The sequence below is a fragment of the Rhinolophus sinicus genome, chromosome 17 (genome assembly GCF_057876585.1).
Source record: "Rhinolophus sinicus isolate RSI-liver-muscle chromosome 17, RSI-T2T, whole genome shotgun sequence".
In the NCBI taxonomy this organism is placed as follows: Eukaryota; Metazoa; Chordata; class Mammalia; order Chiroptera; family Rhinolophidae; genus Rhinolophus; species Rhinolophus sinicus.
The window spans coordinates 56021501-56027500 of record NC_142517.1 but is presented as its reverse complement, the minus strand read 5'-3'; the positions used below and the strand labels follow the sequence as shown (position 1 = coordinate 56027500).

Here is a 6000-nt window from a genome sequence, read left to right as displayed (position 1 = left end):
TTAATCATTCTTTTACGATTGGTGTGCTGGCAACATGTTCTCTTAGTGTTTCTTTTTCTGAGATCATCTTGATTTCCCTTTCATCCCTGAGGATATTTTCACTGGACATAAGATTCTGCATTGACAGTTTTTAGTTTAGCACTTGAAATGTTGTTGTGCTATTTCCTTCTGACCTTCATGATTTCTGATGAGAAATCTGCTGTCATTCAAATATTTTTTCCCTTTATAGATAGGCATTATTATTCTTTGGCTGCTGTCATGATTTTTTTTCTTTGTCTTCAGTTTTTACAAGTTTGATTATTATATTTCTTTCTGTGGGTTTCTTTAGGTTTATTTTGTTTAAGATTGGCTCAAATTCTTGAATTTGCAGGTGTATATCTTTTGCCAAGATTTGGAAGTTTCAGTGATTACTTCTTTAGTCATGCACTCGTTATCTCCCTCCAGGATTCCAATGACACGAACAATTGATCTTTTGTTATAGTTTCACAGGCTCTGTTCAATATTTTCTTTGGCTACTTTTCTTTCTGTAATTAAGCTTGGGCAATTTTTATGGTTCTAGCTTTCATTTCACTGATTCTTTCCTGTCCCTCCATTCTATTATTGAGCCCATCCATTGAGTTTTTAAAATTTGATATACTGTGATTATTCAGTTCTAACGTTTTCATTTGGTTCTACTTTATATCTCTATTTCTTCTTTGATATATTCCATATTTTCACTTGTTTTATATGTGATTGCAATTGCTTGTTAGAACATTTTTATGATGGCTGCTTTAAAATCATCAGGTAATTCTAATATCTCTCTTATCTTGGTGTTCACATCTATTAATAGTGCTTTTTCATGAAAACATCTTGTTCTTGGTGTGACTTTAAAAAAAATGAAAACCTAGACATTTCGGATATTATGTTACAAGACTCTATGTTACAAGACTCTAGATATTATTCAAAACTGATGTCTTAGTTGGTTTCTGTTAACAACACTCCCTGTAATTGTCAGGGCTGAGGTGCCTCTTTACAACATGGTGAGGAGAGCAGTCTATACTTCCCAGTTGACCTTTGTTGGTGTAAGTGAGGTGGGACGACTTTTGTGTGTGTGTGTGAACTTTGGACCATTTCCTTTCCTGGTCATTTGCCTAGAGAGATCAGGCTTTTGATGTGCGTGTGTGTGTGTGTGTGTGTGTGTGTGTGTGTGTGTGTGTGTTTTCTGCTCCCCTTTTAAGATTACCAGCTTCTTTTGCTCCAAGCCATAGATGAGGCAAAAAGAAAACTCAGGAATTCACTACTGTGGCATTAGTTCCTTGGTTCCCAAGTTCTCTAACCAATCTGCCTTCTCTCCATCATTCAGAGTCTTATGTTTTTTTGTTTTGTTTTGTTTTTTTCCTATATAACACCTGGAGATTTTGTTTGGACTCATTAGAGAAATAGGAAAAAGTAAGCTTACTCCATGTTTCCAGAAGTGAAGTCTGACTTACTTTTAAAAGCAATATTACTTTCTGACTTTATTTAAAATATGTTCATTCAAAAAATATCTGTGATCCTACAATATGCCAGGAACTGTCTTATTATGTGCTAGAATTCCCGCAATGAATGACAGACCAAAGCTCTGCTCTCATGAATCTTACATTACAGTAACAGATCATAAAAACAGATAAGAAAAGTGTTAGATATAAAGGTTGTAGAGACTTAAAATAACCTGATGTACTAGAGAGTGACTGAGTAGTTACTTTAGACTGCGGGGTCAGGGAAGCTGAAGTGTGAATAAGGAGGGGCCAGACACATCAGGGCATCACCGAGGGTTTATCAATCAGCCTTTAGTTTAATTGCCCTCATAGTAAGAACAGGTAGTATTTGAATAACATTTTCACCACTGTTATCCCATTTCACTGTCATAACAGTTTGGCAAGGTAGGCATTTGTATTATTTTTTTAAGTGGGATAGTGTTTTCCAGATGATAAGTTAACAAGTGGCAAAAAGCAGCTCTTGAACCCAAGTTTTCCATCTTTAAATGTGGCCTTTTGTCTTGCTCTGCCCTGTCTTGGATCTTTATCCTGCACAGTGAGGGAGTTCCCAGACAGGATGGTAGTCCCAGATACTGATCCGCCTGTGCTCTGACTGTCTTACACCCCTCAGACATCACCAGGAAATAAATTTTAGTTTCAGTAATGCATGACAACCTAGGAAATGCATCTTGCCTAAGATTGCCAGATCAGAAGATTAAAATGTTGCCTGTAGAAATCACCATCTGGTTGCAGGGTGGAGTCCTTCCTGCCTATTTCTTCTTTCTCTGCAGTTTGAAGCTTGTGAAAACCTGTTGAAGGGGAACCTGAGAACTTGTCTGAGCAGCAAATCCACTAGTTCAAATGTGAGCAATCAGCAAAAGTTCAAGTGCTATCCCCCATGACACCTGCCAGATGATAATATCAAAGAGCTGAGGAGGGATTTTCTTCATGAGAGGCAGCCTTCTGGGGCAGAAGGAGTTAAGAAGGACCCAGCTTGTTTCCTACCAGCTGGGTGACTCTGGGCATATTTTTTTAAACTTCTTGGACTTTACCTTCCTTATTTCTCACCCACGGCTAATATTACCTTCCTTACAGGGTTGTGAGGATTAAAGCAGAATACAGAAAAATATGTATTTAGGGTGACTGGCACATAATAAGAAGTTATCATTCAAACAAACTGTGTGTTTCCATGAGCTTCATCCAGATCTGGGTGGACAATTACCCACAGGGCAGGGTATTCCTACCTTGTCTGCCACAGAGGGGTGAGATGGGTTGCTTTTCTGCCAGCCAACCCATGGGACAACCTATTCGTATTTCCCCTAGGCTGAGAAAAGGAAACCCTGATTAGTCAAAGGACTCTGAAGTCCCAAGCATGTCTGTTCATCCCGCTTCTACAACCAGACCGCTGCCCAGTCAAAATGGCCAGAGGCAGCACCTGAGGACACCAGCTTTAGGGAAGCCATGAGAGGTCCACCTGCTGGTGTGGAAGGGGAAAGATGGAAGTGCAATTTTCAAGGGTTCAGCAAACTCTCTTTTGGCCAGTGTCTAGCTGGAGTAGAGTAGATATTCTAGAATCCCAAAGTGCATCCCAAAGCTTCATTGTTTGTTCATACGTGACTGACTTAATTCTAACACCACAACACACCACAACACACTGACCTGTAATACCTTAAATACATTTTGTCCTTCAATACACTCCATGTTTTCAGATTCTACATGTTTGCTCAAGGCTAGTTTCTCCTCAAGGCCCGCTCTCCTACCCTTGTTGGCAACTATTGAAATTCTAATAATTTCTTTTGAACTTCACCTCAGGTAACAGTTCTCCTAAAAAGCTTTTCCTTCTCGTCTCCATAGGATATCTGTATCATTTGAAACCAATAACATCCCCCCTCAGTGCTTTTCATAACGCAATGTTTTATTTATTTATAATGTTCTGAATTATAGTTATTTTTAAATTCATCATCTCTCCTGCCAGACTCTTGAGGGTGGGACATTTGTCTCTAGCAGACCTATCTTACCCATGGCCTTAGACCCAGTAGGCAACTGGCATTGAACTGAAGCAGTGACACCTTGAAGACTTTATGCTGGGGATGCAGCACCTGAAGATTTTTATGATGAGCTCCTTGATTCTAGGACTAGGCACCTGATACAGGTGTCATTTCACTGTTTCCCATAGCAACCATGTGAGGTAATGCTGTAGCAAGATAACCACAAAGCAATGGCTGGAAAAGTGGCATTTCAAAGCTAGAAATTAGAGAGAAGTGAAATTCTAAAGTCAAGAATGAAGTTGAGTTAAATGACATTCTAATTGTCTGCCATGGGACAGAGAATGGTGGCCAGGCCACTTGACTCTGGCCACCACTCAACAGATGTCAACATTGTTCTTGGAAAATGGGACACAACTATTAAGTAGTCATTGTTGGAGAATATTTCATTTTTTTTTCTTGTAATCATTTTTCTTGTAAATTACTTTATAAGACTTGGAAATTAGCACAGCTCACCCTAAGGCAATTGAGAATACACTTTTTGGTCCAGAGCAGGAGGCCAGGCAGTAGATGTCCAAATTAATTATTTAATTAGATCTTTATAATAAGTTGATGACTACACCACCCCAAACAAAAGTTAGGACCTTGACAACAACTTACGTATGACAATGTGACCCCTCAATTCCCTGCCTCGCCCTGATAGAGGTATCCATTGTTCTGCATTGTGTGTTCATCATTCTCTTGCTTTCCTTCCTATAGAGTTTTCTTTGACCTAAGTGTATCCTAAATAAATATATTTTAAATTTTAGTTGTTTTTAACCTTATGAAAAAGTTATCATGTTGACCTATTCCTTTGCACTGATTATTTTCACTTACTATTTATTGTATTACTAAGAGTCATCCATATTATTGGGTGTTGCTGGAGCTGATTTTCTGGCAGTGTTATTTACGATCCCACTGTGTGAACGTGCCTCAAGCTCCCTCTCACTGGATGGTGCTGGGTTCATTCCTGGGCGATTTTGTACATGTCTCTTGCTGCTCTTCAGCTGACTTTTGCTGTACAAGAATGTGGGTATAGTGTTGTCACAATTTCTGATTTATTTTAAAGAAAAGGTAGAAATCGGAATTTTTATACAAAAATAACTGGAAGATCAAGTTAAAGTTTTCAGAAACATTTACCGGGCCATCAGGAAACCTGTGCAGGCTGTTATTTTTGAGCCTCTAATTTAAGAATTCTGGATTAGGTCTACCAGGTTGAAAGTTTCTCACCTGGATCCGGAAGTCAAGTTAACTTACAGGACACTTAGGAACTCATCGTTTAGCAGGAAAGAGTAGGAAATAAGAAAATACTGGGGCAGAAATTTGATTAGGGCTAGGGGTTAGGATAAACAGTGAGGTGAATTGCATTCCTTCAGCATGATTTGTTGCAGTGCATGGAAATTACAGTAAAGCATTTTCTTCACACCCAAAATAAGGGAAAAGACGTTATCTTTAGGGAGGTAAACTTTTAAAAAATGAATGATTTAAACTTTCAAATGTTTAATGAAGCCAGTAGAGAAACACAAAATTGTCTTAAAGAGAATAAATGGCTCTCAGGCCAACAAGATTTGACTGTAATTTGATTGAATGAATTAATATGTTTCAGAAAGGCATGTCAGTCAGGGTAGAAGATAGTCAGAGAAGATTCCAGAGCCCATTTAGGCACTGTGCTTGCATATGGCTCCATGGCAGGACAGTCACAACTATGGAGATGGTACCATTAGGGAGAGAATAAACTCTAAATACCTGCCCCATATGTTTAGCTGGTTGGTGTGACAGTTAACCTAGGTTTCCCTCTCTCATTATACCCCAGTGTCTCAGACCTGGTTAACCTGAGTCTTCCCTGCTGGCAGGCTCTGGGACAAGAAGGCTGGGAGCCACTCTCAGGACTTGGTGAGGCCCAGGTGATGACATCACCCTATGAAACTTCTTGGAATTGGCCAGTGCCCTGCTCTTGTTGTCGCCTCTCACCCTCACATGCACTTCCGGGAGCCTGTCTTCATACTTCTACATCACTAAACACTTACCCAGTGTTAGGCCCTGAGAGTGGCTCCCAGCCTTCTTAAGGTACGGAGTGTAAAATCCGAAGCATCAGCCTTGATTCCGCTTTAGGCAACGTCTAGGGTGGAGTCTTATATTGCTGACGGTCACACCCAGTGAGCCGCAAGCTAGGCTTTGAAGCCAAAATGTCTTGGTCCAGAGAATGTGCTTTTAACCAGGACTCTCTATTTCTCAGTTTTTAGCTATTGTTAACAAGCATAAAGTATATCTATGACTTTGTGGGATATAGCTGTGGGATTGAACCATAAACTTCAGGGATGGTTTTCTATCCTGTCCCAGGCTTTACTTGGAAAGAAGTTTGTTCCAATTATAAATTTACTAGAGGTAATACTCTTCTTCTGTTCATATTTGTATCCTCCACGGTCTCATCTCCCCTCATGGCACATAACAGGTGCGTAACAGGCATGGTTTGAAGTAAA

General features: G+C 39.7%; 1 protein-coding gene across 2 annotated transcripts in view; it reads left to right on the top strand.

Annotated features, from left to right (window-relative positions):
- ATP13A4 (ATPase 13A4) overlaps positions 1 to 6000 on the top strand; it is a 117383-nt gene that overhangs the window by 21633 nt on the left and 89750 nt on the right. The gene's annotated exons all lie outside the window — the stretch shown is intronic.